General features: G+C 39.8%; 1 long non-coding RNA gene across 1 annotated transcript in view; it reads right to left on the reverse strand.

Moving 5' to 3' along the window:
* Positions 1-1,901: 1,901 nt before the first annotated feature.
* The window catches only part of LOC137143089 (uncharacterized), a 43,760-nt gene continuing 27,449 nt past the window's right edge, over positions 1,902-18,212 (reverse strand). The window contains exon 3 of the long non-coding RNA XR_010917110.1: positions 1,902-2,120. This is a non-coding gene — a long non-coding RNA (uncharacterized lncRNA). The remainder of the gene's footprint in view (positions 2,121-18,212) is intronic.

Genomic DNA, 18,212 nt, shown 5'->3' on the forward strand with positions numbered 1-18,212 from the left:
CGAGTTGAACAGGGGTTCATTCCCAATTGTTATTAACACAGGGAATATAAAAATATCAGTAATACTGATATACAAAAAAATCCTAACTTCCCCCCTTTATTAAATCAGGATTTCATCCACTATTCACAATATAACACCCCTGGCAACAACTACTGTGCCCCTCCTGGAGAAAGGCCAAACTTAAAAAAATAAAAGTTTGCACTAGCCTTGTAAGGCCATATTCTGCCTCTGTTACTCATACTTGAGTCTTTATATTGTCAGTAAGTTTACCAAAACCACAAGGGCTTCTGTGAGAGTAAGGTATTACTCAGTGTCTCACCTATAATGAGTAGTGCTACAATCAGAAAAGTTCCTCCACCTGAGACAGAAGTCGAAGTGATTGGGTCTTGAGGCTCTTAAAGGCTACTGGATAATCTGAGTTTCTAAGGAATCAAATTTGGGAGGCAGTATTGCCTGGTGAAATATTGAACTGGGACTCAGGAGACCTGGGTTCTATTTCCAGCCCTACCACTGTCCTGCTGGGTGATCTTGGGCAACTCACTGACCTCCACGGAATTATGATACTAACCTCCTTTGTAAAGTGCTTTGAGACCTACTGATAAAAAGCAGTAGAGAAGCTAGCTACAGTATTATTGTTACCATTACCAATGTACAATCCAACTAGTTCAGATTTTGTAACAAAAAGTGTTACAGCATATCCCACAATAAATACATTCACAGTAGAGAATGGTGACTGAGTTGAACCTACATTATAATTGAAATAGTTGCTTAAATATATTTTATAATGCCACATACATTAGGAAATCCTTCACAATGAAGCAGAATCCCCAGACTACCTCAGATCTCCCATTGTGACAGTTGGAGCTGGATAAACAAGACTCCCATTTCAGTGTTACTAAATATAAAATTAAACATAAAACATCTAAGGGGTGGTGATGAAGCGAGGGGCGGAGGGTAAGGCAGAGGAGGAAGGGGAGAGAGATTAAACATACTCAGTACATGTGCGTTTTTATTGTAAAATGTACCTAATCAAACTCAGACCCGTGAGCAGACATCCAGAACAGGAAGCAAAATTCAGAGTTTCCATATGTTCTAGGGGTGTGGTCACTGATGGAAAAAGGAAGAGCTGGGGGTGGGTTGTGAGGTAGTAAACACTGGTAGTTTACACTGGTAAATCTTAACTTTCAACCTCCACAACCATGAGGACTAAAAAGTGAACCGTAAAGGTTCAGAAACCAGAGGACAAACAGTATCCTAAGTTCTTTAAATAAAAAAAATTATGAAAAAAAAAAAAAAGTCTCATGATTTTTGGGAGCCTTAGTCATTTTTTAACACAAGAGGATGGCTATACTAGAACTTTTAATTTTCATTATACTTATAAGCAAAAGTAATAACTCAATATTAAACTACTGTCTTGGAGTCATTCTATTAAAAAAAAAACACATCAGGTTGTAAGTGCCCTACTGTGTTATTGCTACCACTCAGCACTGTGTCATACCAGCAATGCCACAGAAGCATATTAACAACACATCCCTCCTTTTCTATGGCTTAAGTCTCACATTCCTGTCTAATTAAAATTTCACATCACTACGTAATTCCATCATCTTGTATATGGACACCAAAACGTAAAATACAAAATGCAAGTTTTCAGAAGTACAATCAACACGATCAGAGCAGAGACATATTTGAACTTGCAGTACTCTCCATCATCTTCCCTCCAGCTGCTTTCCAAGGCAGAGAGAGTAAACAGCCTTCTCCCAGCTTCCTTACTTTCCACAGCTGAGAGTGTAGGATGTTTACAGTACCTGCCACTCAGAGCTCTCAAGAATGAATCACAAATCAGCTGGCTAAGTACAGACTTCATAACTAAAACTGCAGGAAATATACAGACATCAAGTCAATGGAGGAAAAATATCCACTATATTTTTATACCATAAAATTTTTACACTTTTTTTAAAAAAAATCCAGATGTGTCCTTCTTCCTTAGTGTATGGTGGGGAAGGAATAGTAGAAGAAAGTTCACAAGAACATTTAGTTTAGCATCACCAGAGGACATTCACCATCAGTTTGATAGTTGTGTTTCAAAATTTCATGCCAGCTCAATCCTGATGAAGTTGTGCCTGCAGACAGAAGAGATTTAACCATTTTAATTAGAGTTCACAACAGCATGTTAACGAAAGGAAAATATGGAACACAAAGAAATCCATAAATGCTGTCCAAACAGAATTCAAAGGTTTTTTTTTATTATAAGTAATAAGGGGGAAAAAAGAAGTTCTAGAGTGATGGGTTAGAGGAATGAGGAAAAACAACCTTACCGACTAGAAATAGCTACCCAGTCAGTACCCACTAAGTACTCAACCAACCTGCTGGGAAGCAGGATGGGGAAAAATATATAGCTTTAAGTGTTGTTTGCCACCATGGACTGTAGACACAGTTTAACATAGCATTTGAAGTTGCAGAACAGGCCACATTACATATAATTTGTAATGCTTTATTTCTGGAAGCACCCACTGTATGCTAGATGATGTAAACATAAAGAGTATTCATTCATACTCATAACACTGCTACTGCCAGAGAGATGCAATGAGGGGAATTTTATAGATTCAGATTAATCCACCCGCAGAAGACAAAATTTAGCCTGTTGTGAAGAGAGGGTTTTATGATACTGTGCTTAAGAACAGAAGATTTGAACTCACTCCTGGACTGGTTCTGGCACTGTTCTGATCAAGCTGTTCACTTGTAGCACAGAAGACTGGGCTAAAATTCAACGCATAAGTTGAACTAAGGTGTACTTGGACCAGAGTTATCATTCCTGTACCATCAACTACATCTCTTTCCAGCACTTCTGAAAAATCAAGTCAATTATTTAGGAGCCTGATTTGGCACTCATTTTAAAAACTCTTGACCATGTTTAAGACAGCAGTGACAATATCAACAATAGAAAGAGCAAGTAGCAGACTGATACTTTGGCATGAGCAGAAGGTTCACAACATTGTGCAAGTCTGAAAAGTTCAAAGAGACCTGAACCTTTAGATCACCTCTAACATTCAGCCTGCCACAAGGCCATGTGAATTGCCTCCACGTGGAATTAGGTGCCTCACTTACAGCCAACTGGCAAACGTGCAGGTACAGAAAGAATTAAAAGGTTTACTTCTCATCTCAAGCCCTCCCTGAGGAGTAAATCATCCCTAACTAGCAACTAATAACACAAATTCTAAATAAGCTACCATGCAATTTTTCAATTCTGCATTCACAGGATCTGTCAATTTCTAAAACACCCATTAACTGTTTAATAGAGTCAGGCGTTGGGTGCCTCTCAGAGACATTTGGGGACAAGAGAAACCATTGATCTTCAGCTGAGAAGCCAGGCTTTTGGGAGTGCCAGCTAACCCTTCAAGAAGCAGGATGGCCTGGTGCTGGCCCAGATACAAGTTAAGATACAAGAGAAAACAAGTGCATATAAAGCTCAGAAAAGGGAAGAAGGGCTCATGAAGTAGGAAAAGGAAAGAAGAAAAGACAATGTGTGTGACTGGCTGCTAGTTAAAATGATGAGATTTTTCTCTGAATTAAACTGTTAGTATGTTTGTCAGAAGGGACCACACATCTAATTAAATGGGAAAAAAAAGAAGTCAGGAAATTCAATTGAAGATTCCCATGGTAGTTTGGGCACAACCCTTTTGCAGATACATCTCTGATGGGGTTTCTTTAGAGCAGTGTTTCTCAATTAAATTTGACCACGGAACCCTTTTGAACTCGATAAATAATTGTGGAACCCCCCAAACTCTTAACAGTATTTTTATATATGGAGCCAAAAAAAGGTCAAAATAAGCAAATTATATACAAACAACTAGGTGAGCATTTCTCAATTAAACCTAAATTAAATTACACTTACACTCGATACCCTCCGCCGAAAAATCCGGGACATCTTCTCTTTTTCGGCGGCGCCAGAGAACAGCTGCTCGTGGAACCCCAGGGTTCCGCGGAACACCAATTGAGAAACACCGCTTTAGAGGTACAACATTGTTAGTTCTTCCAAGGGCTCTGACCAAATTAAAAACCCACAGTGCTCAAATCACACATCATGACGTTACCTCAATAGGAATAGTTTCAGAGGGGTAGCCATGTTAGTCTGTTTTTAGCAAAACAGCGAGAGTCCTGTAGCACCTTAAAGATTAACAAATTTATCTGGGCATAAGCTTTCGTGGGCAGAAACCCACTTCGTCGGATAGGAATATTCAATAGGAATAGTTTTACAGCTCAGTTAGGAATATTGTCATGCATTCATTGTGAATTCTATATGGAGAATAGTTTTCAAAGTTGAGCGTGTGTTCTGGCTACTTTATAGCATCCCATAACAAACTTATTTATCTATTACTTGTATTACAGTAACATTGAGAGGCCTCCAATCAAAACCCCTTTGTGCTACACACATGTAAGGAGTGACAATCCATTTCAAAGAGCTTACAATCAACCCAAGTGACAAAATACAACAGGTAGAGGACATGGCAGCAGTGAAATGATTGAATTGAGCATATATTTTGTATTTTTATTACTTTTCTATTTACCACATCTCCCTTCAACCTTCATTATTATTTATATTACTGTAGCATAGGAGCTGATTGAGACTGATGGCAAAGGAATAGATACCCTACTGGAAAAGGCACCTATTACTGTCAGGTGTGCCATTAAGTTTGGGTTTATTATAACCAGTGTTTATCCCTAGCATATCAGATAGTTTATCCAATGCCTATGAAGACTGAGAATGTTTGTGGGATGGGAGAAAACACAGAAGAAATAACAGAGATTGTATCAGCCTTCTTAACTGAATTAATTGAATGTTTGTTATGCAGGCTTGCAGAATGGGGGCTTATGTTGGCTTCTCATCTACTACTAGATGAACAGGTAGCAGCAGTAGCTAAGGGTATTTCTCCCCAATCTGTTGATAAGAATACTGCAACCTTTACAGTCAGATGCAGAGCTCACCACTATTATTCATAACAATCTCACCATGACGTTAGATTATTGCAGTAGATGTTACCTAGGGCTACACACCTTTAAGCCCTACCTGAAATTTTAGAGATTGCAGGTGTTGCTTATGAATCCTGTTCCACACCACAAGTACACTACACGATATGCACACACTTTCATTTGGTTTCAGAGTGATGTTTAAAGCTGTGGCTTTTGTTCTATAAAGCCCTTAATGGTGATGGCTCCAGCTAGCAGAGAGACTGTCTCATAATTTACAGAAATACCAAAATGTTGGAATCAGATAGGACACCTAAATCAACAGGTCTCATTTTCAGTGGAGAGGGATGGTGGAAGGCCATTTTATGTGGAGAGTCCTTTATTTTGGAGCTTAATCCCACCTCCACTACCAGAAAAAGATCCAGATTCCCAGAAATGTACATTAATTCTTTCAGCTTTTCACCAATGGGTGTAGAAGTGAGAGATAAAGGAGAATTTATGGTATCGTGGAATCCTGGATATTTATGCACTGGGATGTGGTACAGATTTTTGTTTTAAAATGTAAATAATGGATAAGTATCTAGATGTGAGAAGATGCACTTTTAGTACACACTAATATGTTTCTGGAAGAGTCCAGGAATCCACAGTATTTTCAAGATAGCATTCGGGAGGGATTAAGGGCAGATTAATCTGCATCTTGGGGTCTCTCATGCTAGAACTGTGGACTGGCAGAATATCTGTGTACTTTTGTGGGGGAGGGAGCAGAGACAACAGGGTGGAATGGAGGCCTGGGACCTTAAAAAAGGTCATTATTCAGGCCAATGGCTGCTGTTTGAATGCAATGTTTTACTTCACTATACCCTATGCATCTTGTTATCCAAAATGCCTCAATGCCTATCAGCACAGTCACAGTATGCATGAATTCCTAATACTGACATAGCTGGACCTACTAATACTGACATAGCTGGACCTACTAAGATTAAAGTGGTGCAGCAATGGCATAGGAGGACAGCTTAGAAGAAGCCATTAAGGTCTGAGGAAGTGTGGAGGAGAGGGGGTGAAGGTAGGCTGCTGGAAGAAAATCTTGTTCCCCAATACTTTAAGTAGCACAGTACTGGGCCTGAGCCTGGGTTAGCTCCCAACTGTCTCACTTTTGTCTGTTCTCATTACCGTTACCCTTCCCTTCACCCCACCAACCTACTACCAGTCAATGGATTTGAATAAAAAACAAAGAATATAGAGTGATTTGAAGAAAGCAGGAAGCAAAACCAATCCAATCAGTGTACCATGGCCACCCGGAACAGACTCCAATTTGCAAGATATAGACAGTGTTCTAAAGAGACTGTGGTCTTTCATGAACTTTTATTCCACATTAAGCACTAAAAGGAAGGACTTTAAATACATCCTAGTCCCTAATTCTTCTCTTTTCAGTAAGTCATCACAAAAATGTTAGGTGCGTTCTTACACAATGTCTTCATAACTCCGTTACATGTTTGTTATATTTAATAAGCCAACCTAGTATATTAATACACACAGCAGTTTTTCCTGATTTTTGGGCCAAACTGAATTCAGATCATGGGAGTTTAAATCAGGTATCTGAAGGAATTATTTAGGTGTCAGCTTGTAAACATGGAAGCAATGGGACATTACGCAAGTGCACACATACCTGAAGTATGCAACATTCTCAAGACTTGGAGTATCTGAGATCACAGTTCATTTACATGCTCCCTGACCCTTCCGGTCACAATGTTATTGTCCAGGGAGATGTTTTCCAATCCTCTGCTGGCACACCCTAGCTCAATGGTGTGGCTTGGAACACAGTAAGGATCTCTGGGAGTGAATGAATACTGGAGTTGTGCGTAGGCACAGAGAAAATGGCAGGTGCTGTTAGGGATGGCTGTGGTTCAGGTGTACTCCCAGTGTCTATGTCCACACACATGAGGGCACAGTTAAGGCTTCTAGGTGAGTGAGATGCATGACCTTAACTGTATTTCTTCTTTTCTTTAAATGCATTTTTTGTGTGGTTGAGTAGTTTATTGGTTCTCAAATACGTCTGCTTTTGGATGCCAACTTCTGGAAGGGTACCTGACATTGCTAAACAACCTTAACAGTGATTTTTGTTACCAAGCTTCTTCTTTGTAATACCGAAAAAATGGTAGTACTGAGGAAGGTGTGATCAAGAGGCATCGTGGGCTGGGGGCAAGATGTGGCTTCCTGTCACATCTCACCACGCACCAGCTCCACCCTGCCCCTGATTCCTCCACATTCCTGGCAGAGGTAGAAGGGTCAAGTTGAGGAGCGAGCCTGGTAGCTGACAGAAGGTGAAGAATGCATCTACCAGGTGTAGGCAGCATCAGTGAAGAGCTGTGGAGTTTTTGCTTCACATCGGGACTGGGGGGAAGAAGGGGCAGAGAGCGCTGCACACCCCTTGGCTCCTGAAATGGGTTATGAGGAATGCCAGAATCTCTTCCCCTGATTAGGGAAGGAGCTCAGGGCTCCTTCTACTTCTGAGGGGAGAAGGGAAGGGGAAATGGAAGCTCTAGAATGCCTCACCTGTCTCCAAAGCCCCAGGAGGCACACCCAGGCATTTGTACACCTCTGGAGCCATGCAGTTATATGAACTACTCCATGCATGTCCTGGCCCTGCCCCTCCCAGTATTACAGCAGTTTACCTGTAGAATGGACCCAGAGTGACTTAACTGCTCAACACGTGAATGCCAGCACTGTGTGCCAAGGGCACGCTCCAATCATTTAAAAAACTGGACATTTTGGAATTGGGCCTGCAGGAAACCTTTGTTCAAGTAATCCTAGTTTGTGCTGCACAAACTATTACACACCCTAAACTTGCATACTTGTCTCCTCAGACCAGTTTCCTTAAGTCTGTGGATTTTAGAGCGCTATGCAAAAAATGGCTCCCAACATAAAGCTCCTCTTAACATCAATTGCTTCAAGGGCCACTTCATAATACAAACTTATGAAATAAAGGTTTAGCGGATGGTTTTACAAGTTTGAGAGAAAGTAACAGCTATATAATTTGGTTTTGCACTAACTCGCTGGCTTACCTTTACAAGAATCTGAAGTAGGATAGTAGGGAAGGATAGCTAGCAGAAGAGTCAAACTGTTTCTAGGCTCAGTGAAAGAGAGCAAGAGCTGAAAATTAATAAAAAGTTATTTCCCCATCTCGGAGTTGAACCTATTTTAAGGATAGTATACTGGCTGCCACCAGGTGTCAGCACAACCTAAAAAATTGCTATTTGTCTCCTCTATTGCTGTTAGTAAGGCTTTTTACCCACTTGTTAGCATGTACAAGCAAGTGGCTGTATAATAGGTTTGGCATAAGTCAGGGGCCTAGGATCAATTAGAAAGTTAAACTCTTGAAGGAGTAGGTGGTTCCTCAAGGTCTGCACCTGAATACCATATGAAAATGATTTGCACATTTTCTAGATGAAGGGAAAACTTTTTTTTTTTTTTTTTTTTTTTAAAAACAAAGCTACTTAAATATCTCACGGTTCATCCCATCCTCTTCTTCCTCTTCCACCACCATTATAGAAGGCATCAGGAATCAGCATTAAGGCTCACTTCTGGGTAATTTATCCTCTTCTCCCCCTCACAGGCTTTGATTGATCTCTTCCCTCTGGCAATCTATTACACTCCTCTTCCTCTGCTCTCCTCCTCCTCCCCCAAATGCTTCTGCAGCAACTCTTCTTTCATAAATACCCCCTGAAGCTCTTCAGACTATACTGTTACTTGCCTGCGGGTGTTTATGAAGATAACTAAATATAGCTTCCCTCTGAAAGGAGTATTGCATTATTCAGATGGGCACATACTAACTGCTGTAGAAGCTCTGACTCCCACATGCCCCTGGTTTTCCAAAAGAGTTGCAGGAAATGGCTTGATAAGTCTTTCTGGTTGAGATCCTATCAGTGTACTTGGAAAGTTCCAGTAGCAGAGTTTAGCGTCAGTGAATTCATTCAAACGGGTATCCAACCATTCTACAAAATTATCATTACAATTCAGCAAGACAGACTGTGTAAAAATACTTTGCTGCATATAGTCTAATGTCAGTTGTGTCTTATGGCTTTTGTCTTACAACCTAAAATAGTTCTACTCAGGGCTGATTCACACTGACCGCGCGATTCAGCGGCTGTCGGCGGGAGTTACGCAAACTACGCAGAGTAGTTTGCGTAACTGACGTCGACTGCTCAGCTTCCCTTCTGCGCGCTGTTCACACTGCGCTGAGCTGATGGGGACTCAGCGCTATGCTACTTGAGGGGGTGGACTTACTCAGTCGACTTCCTGATCGATTGAGCGGGTCTCACTGACCACTCAATTGATCCTGAAAGATCGATCTGGCGGCGGCGATTTTGCCGCCGTCAGTGTAAACGTTGCCTCGGTTTGTTTCACAGGATACTTACAGAGATTATATTACCTACCTAGAATTTTAACGTACACACTAAAAAAATGTTTAATCTATAGCTATTTGGTCAATTTTAGCAAGAATTTGCAGATTCAGTAGTTCATACTGTGTGTGGTTGTTTTTGTTTTTAATTCATGGAAAATCTTCCTCAAAAGTAAAAGTATAAGTTAAGGCAGTGGTCCCAAACTTTTTCCCCTCCTACCCCTTACCATTACTGCACAGTTAGCTCAGTAGCGGGGCTTGGGCTGAAGGCAGAGCTAGGGGCAGAACTGGGGAGGGGGGAGGAGTTGGGGCTAGAGGCAGAGCAGGCCTGGATACAGAGGGGGAATGAGGGCAGAGCTGGACTGGGAGCGGAGCTGGGGACAGAGGGGAGCTGGGCTGGAGGCGGAGCGGAGCTGTGGCAAGAGCTGGGCTGGGAGCAGAGTGGAGTTGGGTGGCACTCCCTCCCTGCCTCCTGTGGGGGCTGGCCCAGGTGCACCCCCTGACCCATGCCTCTCCTAATGTCCCTCTGTTCCACAGTTGGGGACCACAGAGTTAAGGGAATACTAGAGCAGTACACATGAAATAAAGATAACTGACCAGTGACCCAGAAATACAGATTAAAAGGTTTCTAGCTAAACCAGAACAAAGCCTAGTAACATGCAAGGTGTTTATCAATGTCTGATAAAAGATGCCATTTCAGATGTCAAAAAATATTCAGGTAATCGAAGTGGCAGACGCTGTAGGTTCACATATGGTTTGTTTAACAACTCAAGACTGGGTGCCGTCAACTTTTGAGTTCTAACCAGGGCTCTGATATCACAGTGATAGTAGCACTTATCTTCTCTTACCATGTATAAAAAAGGCAATATTTCATATAGTGATATTATGAGAATTCATTTGTGTTTGTAAAGGACTTGGAAAATGAAAAGTATTAATGGCTTATCAGTGTCAAGGCTAGATTTTGTATAAATAAGAAAGAGGTCTCTTTGGGCAAATGTCTAGTAATAGGGCATCTCTATCTCCATATTTAGGGTTGTGCTAAAGCCAAAAGTTTCAATGCACCGAAGTTTTAAATATACCTCACAGGTGTATTTATTGTGCACATTTTCATGACTCCTAAATTTTGCCCCCCCCTTTTTTTTTGGGGGGGGGGGGTGGACAACCTAGAACCTAAAAATCAAATCATGTAAGCAGAGGTATTTAGTCTGGAGCATCTCTGCCTTCCAATGTGAAGTAAAAGAAACACTAGTCGACCAATCTGAATCCTGCTAGTCCAGAAACAGTAGGAGAGAAATTAGGAGAAATGGCAAATGATCATCACCCAGAAGATTCCATGGTGGGAATAAAGATAGCTAGAGGCAGACTGATCGTTCCCCAGGGACCTGAACTGATGAAAGAGTGGAACCTAGCCCGGCAGGGCCAAATAAATCCCACACTGAAACTCAGTAGTCCAAGTGTTCACGGATCTTCAGACAACATTCAGGCTGTTATGCTGCCCTAAACAAGGATAAGTATCCTATTCACAGAACGGAAGTGACTATGCCAATGCTTGTGTTAAGTGTCTGAGCATGCCTAGGGTGAACTAGATGTTCTCAAAAAGAGGCCATCCGAGTTCTCAAAAGAGGCCATCTACTGACAAATGCAACAATGCTTATTAAATATGGTAAAAGATCCTCAAGTGACTTTCATCTTGTTTTGGGTTTAATTGTGAAACTTTTGCACATCTCTGCTTATGCCATAGAAGTGTTAATCTTTGTCATGTTTACATAGGTTACCTCATGTTTTGAGACTGCAAACTGGACTTGCTGGTTCTTCAGTCTTGTTCCTAAACAAACAAGGACCCTTGAGACTCAAGCTTTCCCTCGCTACACTAATTTTGATTTGAGGATCTCAAATTTTCCATATCCAAACACTTGTGTTTGCCATATGTCCTCTACAAACATTTAGCTGAGTACTGCAGGGCCTGCCCCTCACTTTTTAATCTGAAATGACTTTTCATGCATTCAAAATATGTAACAAAAATAAACTCTTCAACATTTAAGCATTCCTTCTGCATACTGAAAGGGTCTGAGGTGCACATCATGCAACTTCACTCTGTCAAACTTCAAAACAGAGACTTCAAAAAGTGCTAAGAACATTACTAGTATCTAGAGTATTTGAATCAAAAGGCAGTTTTTTGTGGTAATAATGGAATAGTTAGCAAGCAGTCCACTTTTTTTGCTTTATAGACTATTGTGTATCTTTGAGCTCAAAGAAATAAAGGAATTCTAGCTTCTACAAAAAGGAAATAGCAAAGATGATTTAAAAAAAAAAAAAAAAACTGCTGAAGACCTTGCACCAATAACAGAATTAGTGCTGACTTTAGTCTCAGAATTTAAAGAGAGCAGGTTTTCTTTTATTTAAGCAATCTTAAATCAAAAACCAGTATTTAGCATTGCAAGCTTACCCTACAAACAACACTGCAAACCCTGAGCACATAGATATTTTGATGCAGGCTGTAGTGATATAAAGCAAATGTTTCAGGGCAGTCGAAACCCTGAATAAACTGGCAGGTGAGTAAAGGAAAAAGACGTTTCAAGCTTTTTAAATTTTTTTTTAAAAACCAAGTGCATTAGTTGATTATTAACATCATATGTGCAGGTTTACAGCTACTCAATTTTATTTCTTAAAATAACTTTAGCAGTTTATCTTTAAATCAAAGTTCACCTTTTTAGAAGGATTAGGCCAGTTCTTCCAATCCTTCTCTTCACCATCTAGGCTCTACCCGAGACAGCTTCTAACATTCCACTACACCCACTAACCAAACTAGCTATGCTGTTGAATGAATGCCATGTGTCACAATCCAGCCTGTAAAGCTCTGATGTGTGGTGGCACTTCAACAGTTACACTGCACTACTTATATGATGGAACAGCTGGGGAATGATGTCAGGGATGCATCTTTTTCCCACTGACCTAGTTTTCTAGATAAAGATGCACTTAAGAAAGAGAAACAATGTCATCTTGAAATCTTGTCTGTTAAAAAGTTACAAGTAGATTCAAATAATACACCTGTTCCTAGTCCCAGTGTTGCTTTGTGAAATAATAGGACAGAGTGAAATTGACTATAAAAAGTACTAATAATTGTACAAAGCAAATAAGATGAAAAAAATATTTCTTTAATATTTCATTTATAAGGGCACAATTACAATTACTCTAAAAATAGCAGGTAAAACATTTTAAGACAGGAGTGATTTTTAAGTTGATAATGTCACTTTAGTGAAAAGTTTGAAACCGCAATTTGAAGGAAATATGATTTAACATTTATTGCAGCTGGGGACTTTTAAGAGCTTAATTTTAGTGATAAGATAGAACAAAACACTTTAGTTTAAACTGCTACTGAAAAATCTCAGCCTTCCAAACAAGCAAGATCTAATAAGCATCAAATACAGAACTCTTTTAGAAACTTCAAACTTGAAATTGAGAGACTATTTATAAATTGCTAGGAGTTAAAATGATAGTTTTACAGATATACCTTTGAAAAACTCTCCAATACATATCCTTAGTCTCCTGATCAGACATTCCAGATAAAGTTTCTTTATAGGTATTTGTATGGTATCCATCACTATGGTATCTCACTGCCTAAAAGATGAATAATTTGATCTGTGTAAAACGATAGTAGTAAAGGGACACAAATAAGTGCCAATTCAGTTGAAAGAAGGGGAGGTTTAGATCCCAGTCCCATTTTATCTGACCCCTCCCCATGTAAAGCACTGGAATGGGTTACCTAGGGAGGTGGTGGAATCTCCATCCTTAGAGGTTTTTAAGGTGAGGCTTGACAAAGCCCTGGTTGGGATGATATAGCTGAGGTTAATCCTGCTTTGAGCAGGGGGTTGGACTAGATGACCTCTTGAGGTCCCTTCCAACTCTAATATTCTATGATTCTATAAAGGGTTCAGGTGAATACTCTAATTCTGGTTCTGGCCTGCATGGACACACACTACTTTTCACCACCCAGTCTGTTTTAACAGTACTATATCTAATTTAACATTTAATCAAATTCCATTTTTAGTTTCTCACCCCTTCCTCAAATTAGTAGATTACTGCTGAAGCAGGCAAGAAACGTGGCTTCTCCCACTCATCATCAAACTCATTTTGGCAAGATTCCAACTCCTTTTTTCCCCTGTAGAGGATACAGCTTCTGTAAATATGAACAATCTTGAACAAGAGCTTATACTCATCAACTCATTTCCTCTGTTGGAAGGGAGTCTCCCAACTAATTCTCTGCACAAACAGAGTCAGGGAGCCAGCCCATATATACTTTGTTTACAGAGACATCAATATCACTGAGATGACAGTTTCAGACAACAGATACTTAATAATAAGGGACTTGATGCAAAAAAAAAAAAAAAAAAAAAGTCACTACTAAAGAGCATATCATACATTAGATCAAATATGTATATATTTTAGTTACTTAAATAAATAGCCCATATAAAAACATACATTTGACTGTGGTAGCTTTTATTCAAGTAAAAAGTCCTGATTTGGCACCAGTTCTGCCTCCCTTACCCCACCCTCCCTTTTCCTCCTGCCTGCTTTAGCACACACACAAAATAACAAGCCCACATGATGGCAACAAAAAATAAGGGAAAGACTTTTTTAAATTGGACTGGGACACAATATTTTCATGGACTGGAAGTTTTGGCAGCATGAGGCAGGGCTAACTGAAGTATTTAATAAAATAGTTACAATTCTTCATACATATGCTTTGGTAATTCTATGTATTTAATTGGCAATCAACCCTTCACCATCTAGTGAACTACTTAAGATTGGTTTATTTATGTTAAGGAAATGAAACAATACAATAGATCACATCAGGATAGTGTATGATGTACCTCAAGCTTAGGCAAATAAATAAAACTATAGTCCTAGAGCAGGACATTGAAATTTAACACTTTCAGTGCTGCAAAATTTACTTGAATAGCAACTCTTGAAAAAGCCAGTCCAATGGTCAACTCGTAAAGAAATGCACTGTTTTAATCACTTGGCTATTGAACTGAATCTAAGACATCAGCATTAGAAAGTTATCAACTCATATTTTGACTGCCCACATAAAGTAAATTGGTCTAGTATTCTTAGCAGATGTGTGTTATACTGTAGTTCTATTTGTCATCTTCTCCACGAGTTCTACAATCTAATACAGCAAGTATTACAGACCTACCTGCTAGACAGCACACAGCAAAGAACCGTCAGTCACGGGCAATATAAATACTCACGCTTCACCCAAGAAGCAGAAAGGAAGAAGCAAACTGTTGAAGATAAGGACAGAGACAGGCTCTGGCACTAGGAATCTGACTGGCAATGGAAGCAACCCAAAAAAACCCCCCAAAAAAACAAAAAAACCCATGTCTCCTCCACAATAGTAATTGCTAAATCACATCTTGCTGTACTATTTTGGACTATGAGTCATCTTGTTAAAATGGAATTATTCCATTCACCTCCTGAATTTGGCACTTCCTATTAAAATAATTAATTGAGCTACTTCTCAGATAAATAACTTGAATCCAAGAAAGCCTTTTAGGACATCAAATACAATACAATGGATTTAGGGCTGATGATACAACATCTTCCTCTCTCAGTTTGGCCCATTTCACAACAGCAAGAAAATCTAAGAAGTACTGCAGGAAAATCAAACAGCTACCTGCAATTCTGCTTCAGGCCTTTGCTACCTAGAGTCGAGAGCATCCAGGTAGTATTTAAAAGCCATTGCTTGATGCAACTAGCCTATCCAACTACTTTGCTTGCTCAGGAGGCTAATACAGTAAAGAAAGAAGCCAGCCAAGGGTTAAAGGGATGGAGACAGGTACTTCCTTTATGGAGGATTTTTTTTTTTTTAAATCAATGCTGCCTTTTCAGAAGTCTAACCAAAAACCAACTGCTGGGTTGTATCAAAGCGTCAACAATACACTAATTTAAAGCCACTGTTCTGGGGTACAAATTGAAGGAGGCACTGACAGAAGGTGTTAGTAGGAAGTCTACAGATCAGTGGTTCCCAGTCTGTGGTCTGCAAGGCTAATACAGGGTGTCCGCAGAAGAAAGAAATAACATCCTCACCAAGGAAATGTACAATTTCAAATAAAAAATAAATAATTTCAGAGAGTTTCTAAAAACCAACTACTGTAATTTATTTTACAGCTAGTAGCATGTGGTAGTCCGTGAAACATTTGGAGGTTGAAGAGGGCGCCACACACTTGAAAAGGTTGGGAACTGCTGCTATAGATTAAGTGGCGTTTCCACAGTGGATTTCTCATTTTTGTTTCTCTTCTGCCCCCTCCATCTGCTCTGCCCCCCAGTCCCGCCCTCCTTGTCCTCTTAATGAGTCTAATAAGAGAAAAAAAGGGGGGAAAAGTTACAAATTGATTGTAACAGGAGATCCAGGGCTCCATGTCTCTAGCTTTAATGGGGGGAAGAGGAATAACCAAGATGAAGTGTAGGAAATGAATATTTAAGAGTCCCCCATGATTGACACTTTTGCCTCTTGGTAGGACAGGGCTACAGGATAGTGCGCACTAGAATTATTGGAAACTGGGATTACAGGACATACAATTAGCGGTCATCACAATTAGCACCATTGTTAGCAGTCTCAGCTGAGGCCAAGACTCAAATCCAAGAGGCACAGTAACTTACCTATACTCTCCCTCTACAATTCGGAAAAACCTGCCCAGCTGCTGCTCATTCTGAAGATGGAACTTTGTCCTCTAGAACTGCTGAAGTGATACCTTTCACAAACATGACAATACCTTTAAAACAAAAAAGTAGCAATCTATTCTCATGTAGCATTTAGAGGTAAATCTCAGGGCTAAAATGAATTAGATTCAGAAACATGCCCATAGTCCACACAAAGCAAGCTCTGAGAGGACATTTAGCACAAAAAAGTTTTATGTAATTTTAGAAAAGTTCCCTGATTCACCTCCTCTCTAACACAATCACATAATTCCCATGGTTCAGTGAAGATCTTCCACAAACCATCATTTTAAAATATCAAATGCCTGATGGTTTGCAATCCCATAGTATTTCAGTTTGCCTTTTGCATGTCTTACAATAGGGTTCCAATTCTGCTACCACCTCAGGTGATAGTTCCCTGGATCAAAAAGCGTCAAACAGCATATGAAATGCAAGCCAGGCTTCTGGAAGATTTCAATGGGGGATACACAACCAGCATACCATCTAGCTGTCAACAACAAAAAATGACCGATTCAAACAACTATGTCTATATATATTGGCTGCCTTTGCTGTGGACAGTCTGTCCACTCCAAAAGGCTTCCCATACCAACTCAACCCTGAACATCAAAGACTGCCAACTGCCCACTCAGAAAAAATAAAGTTATTCCCACCAAAGCAAGGACAAGGAACTAGAGCAACATATCAGAGGTGTAAGGTCAGTTATTTATGTTTCTGAACCTGTCATTTCTCTGTAAGAGTTAGTAAAATGCAAATTTCAGTCTCATCAGAGAGATGATTTACATGATTCTGATACAAGGCTGCGAGATTTATACCTTTAGATGACCTTTTCAGTTACAGTGACTGCAATTCAGTACTGGCACAATGTAGAATACGATGTCACAGCCCAATTTGGCTCACAAACCACATTAGCAAATACTGTTTCTGCTCATGCACTGCAATACCAAAAACTTAAAGGAGAAAGAGCTATTTAGAAATTATGGTTAATAATAAGTTTAAAAAGCAAAAATGTTTGCATATCTTAAAACAAAAGAAAAAAAATCATTGTACTCACATTAGAAGCTGAACTACATAATCCTATTAACCGCTGCTGAATCTCATTAAGGACACTAGAAGCAAAAGATACTTCATCAGTGAAAACAGACAGCAGACAATCTCTTTACAGATCCAGTTAGAGTGCTTGCTTGTTTTACAGCTTTCATGGAAGAGAAAGCATCTCTGCGTACAATAACCTTATCCTGTAATTCAACACATCTAACAAGTGTAGTCTGCCATCTGTTTAGAAAGGTTTTCTTCCGTAAAAGAAACCCTTAAAATTTAGCACAGAACAGTAGTTACAATAGTTCTAAATGTCAAATTGTGTGTGAAGTACCTGTACGAGCACTTTAAGCACCAAATGCCATACCCACAATCATGAACCTTTCAAAAACAGTACATTTCAATTCTGTTTAATCAGTACATTTAGCACTGAAGCCAATGGTAGCAACAGACACACAGCACCCTCTGAAAGTCACATGTGAGGAGGTAGGTGGGCACACAAAAGGAGTAGACATTTCTTAAAGTTATGGCATTAGCAACTTTTGCACTATTAAACAGGGAGCCTATGGTAGAAAGTGTTCTAATCAAATGTAACCAAGATAAATGGAAGGAGAGCCCCACAAAATAGCTTTTCAAGCTACAAGATGCATGTAAGCTCTTTAGAAATTGAGCCCAATTAACACCATACAAGAACAAAAAGGTTTGTGCACTTACCATGGCTTTTCTGCCTCCACCATTAGTTTAAAAAAAAAAAAATTGTCTCCTTTGCAATGGGTCTTCAACCTGTTTTGCAGGTCAGGGGAAGAACCAGCCCTGTCAGTCAGCAACAGAGCAGCAGTGACCCAGTTACTGACAACCCAGCTATTCTGAAATAAGTTACTTCTATAAGCAGCAATGTGGAAGAGATATTTTAGTTTTTATAAAAAAAATTGTCAAAGCATATGCCCTCCTCCTTCTGGAGCTACCAATATTCTCCCACCTTGTAGGAAGTTACACAAGGTGGGGCAGATCTATGGACCTTCCTACAACGAAGAAAGCAAATGTGCCGATAAGCAGGGATAAATTTTCATGTCTTCTGTGCAGGAAGGTGTAC

This window comes from Emydura macquarii, unplaced genomic scaffold, assembly GCF_026122565.2.
Source record: "Emydura macquarii macquarii isolate MOO-44397 ecotype Brisbane River unplaced genomic scaffold, CSIRO-AGI_Emac_v2 contig_3295, whole genome shotgun sequence".
Taxonomy (NCBI): Eukaryota; Metazoa; Chordata; order Testudines; family Chelidae; genus Emydura; species Emydura macquarii.